The following is a 3,043-nucleotide window of genomic DNA, read 5'->3' as shown; positions in this document are numbered from 1 at the left end:
CAGGCACTGTCCACTTAGCATGGCTGTGGCCCACACCGTCTATACAGCATATGGGGCAGGCACTGTCCACTTAGCACGGCTGTGGCCCACACCGTCTATACAGCATATGGGGCAGGCACTGTCCACTTAGCACGGCTGTGGCCTACGCCATCTATACAGCACCATTTTTTGCTTTTAATTTATTATTTATTTATTATAAGTAGACTGTAGCTGTCTTCAGACACACCAGAAGAGGGCATCAGATCTCATTACGGGTGGTTGTGAGCCACCATGTGGTTGCTGGGATTTGAACCCATGACCTTTGGAAGAGCAATCGGTGCTCTTACCCTCTGAGCCATCTCAGCAGCCCTATACAGCACCGGTTTACATGGCCTGTGTTACAGAACCAGTAGAGACCAGCAGAGGTTCATAGGACCCAGGTCCTTCCTTACAATGTAATTATGAAAACTTATGATCTTAAGCATTTTCCAATCTGGGTTTTCTTTGGTATTTAAAGTTTGGGGTGCTTGTTTGTTTTTGAATGTGTGTTAGTGTTTGCCCGTATGTATGTGAGTTACGTACATGCAGTATTCTCAGAGGCCAGAAGAGGATGATAAATCCCTAGAACTAGAGTCTCCTTGTGGGTCTGGGAATTGAACCTTAGAAAAGTGCTTTTAATCTAAGACATCCCTTCAGCCCCTTCATCTGTCTTTAAGAATATCTTGGTCTATACTAAGAGAATCTCAGAGGCTCAGTACTCATTCTTACCTGCATCAGGAGCACAGGGAACTTGGAGACGCTCTCACGCGTGATTAGCTTTAGCTAAGGTGTTTTGTGGTTCTCGTCTGGGGAGAAAAGGCACGCTCATGTTGCGGTCTGCAGTGGGCTGAGCCCCACTCCTCTCAGCTTTCTTCCAACCATTCACAGAAAAGTGTGTGGTCTCTCAGAGTGGGAAACCACGACTCCTCAGTTCTGAAGGGCTGGAACTCCAGTAGAACGTCACCAGCTCCCGTTCCTGCTCTGAGATGCCCCCCACCTCCGTTTTTAAGATTTACTTTAAATCATGTATATGTGTGTTTGTGGATGTGTGCCAATGCTGGAAGAGGCTGGAGGTGTAGGTGGGACCCACCTGTCAGCTGCCTGTCGGTAACATTCCCAGAGGTGAAGCAGCACTTCACAGGGCAGAGTAGAAGGGACAGAGTCGCCTGGGAGACAGTGCGCACCCATCTCCTTGGGATCCTAATAAAGATAACTGCTTCCCTCAAAGGTGACTAATATACTGACTTGAGTGTTGACTAGAAGAGCTAGCCAGATGTTTATTCTTTCATTCTTGACATTGAAAGGGTGAAAATGATCCAAACCTCGTGGTTTAGGTCAGTAAACCAAGCTACTGAGGAGATAAGGATGGAGGCTGGCCTCAGCAACTGAGTAGCAAGTTGTTCAGCCCCTCCCAGGCTTTGTCACTTTGTGGCCCTTGTTGATGCCCACAGCCAAGGGGTGCAGGGTCACAGCTGCACACAGCGGGGTTTAGGAGTCTAAGTTTGGGTCTGATCACTGTGAAGAAACACCATGACCATGGCAACACTTCTAAAGGAAAGCATTTAATCGGGGCTGGCTTACAGTTTCAGAGGTTCAGTCCATTGTCATGGTGGAAGAATGGCAGTGTCCAGGGAAACATGCTGCTGGAGACAGAGCTGAGTGAGAGTTCTACATTTTGATCTGAAGGTGGTAGAAGGGGACAGTCTCACTGTAGATGTAGGCTGAGGAGAGCCCTTCTCCAAAGTGACACACTCCTAACAGTGCCACTCCCTGTGGACAGGCATTCAAACATGTGAGTCTATGGAGGTCACATCTATCCAGACCACCACAGGAGGCTAGGACAGTGGCTGAGGCCAGGCTGCCTCAGCTTATGCACACACCTATCTGCTCTCCAAAGTGCCCTGTGAGACCAGGACCCAGATGGCAAGGTCCAGATGGCAGCAGATGCAGCTGCAACTTCATTTTTATTTCTTGTAATTTTTTAAAATTTTACTTTTATGTGTGTGACTGTTTTGCCTGCATGGATGTCTGTGCATCATGTGCTTGCCTGGTGCCCCCGGCAGCCAGCACTGCATCCCCTCAGCTGGAGTCATAGACAGTTGTAAGCCACTTGTGGGTACTGGGAATCAAAAGAATTCATCCAGAAGACCAGCTAGGGCTCTTAACTATCTCTCCAGCCTCTGTACCAGTTACAGCTAGTGAGCTTTACATTGTGTGTGTGTGTTGGGGGATCTGTAAACTGTTTTTTTTTTAAACGGCTATTTCGCTACACTCCTTTATGTATAACATAGCTTTTTAGCCAGCAGTAAAAGTTTCAGGGTGTAGTTTGCAGCATACTTGTTATAGGTCTTCTTTACACATTCCAGGTACTACCTCCTTACCTGCCTGTGGCTTTGTCTCTCACTCTGTGGCCTGCCCCACAGGCTGTCTTTAACAGCCCAGGGCTGATGTTCACAGCATCAGGTTATTTGATTGGGATTATTCACACCAATACCTGTTTTCACTTCGATGGCTACCTGATTTCTGATTCTAGAATTTAATTTTTACCACCATCCTTTCCTATATTCTTCAGTTACCTGGACAGACCAGCCTAGATTGCCATCCCAAGATCTCCTCTTTCTGAGGAGTGGGATTTTAAATAAATACATGACCAGAAAAAATATTTTTTTTGTTTATCTCACACACACACACACACACACACACACACACACACACACACACACACAAAGCAAAAGTTAAAGTCGGATTCTCATGTTAAAACTTTGCGGTTTGGAAACAGTCCTTTTGAAGCAGTGTAAAGGAGGACTGTTTAGGCATTGCCTTTGGAGAGCAGTGGATAATTAGAGTTGTGATAAGATTATGGGTGACTGGAGACCCATGCCTCCTGTTGGACCATTAATTAAGGTGCACAGAGTAAGTTTATTTGAAACTGTCACATGGTTCTTGTTGCGTGACCCAGTACACTTCACATTGGAGGCGTGGGCTGAATGTTGTAATTCACCAGACATGACCGAGAGTTTATTTC

The sequence above is a fragment of the Mastomys coucha genome, unplaced genomic scaffold (genome assembly GCF_008632895.1).
Source record: "Mastomys coucha isolate ucsf_1 unplaced genomic scaffold, UCSF_Mcou_1 pScaffold1, whole genome shotgun sequence".
Taxonomy (NCBI): domain Eukaryota; kingdom Metazoa; phylum Chordata; class Mammalia; order Rodentia; family Muridae; genus Mastomys; species Mastomys coucha.
This window is presented reverse-complemented; position numbering follows the sequence as displayed.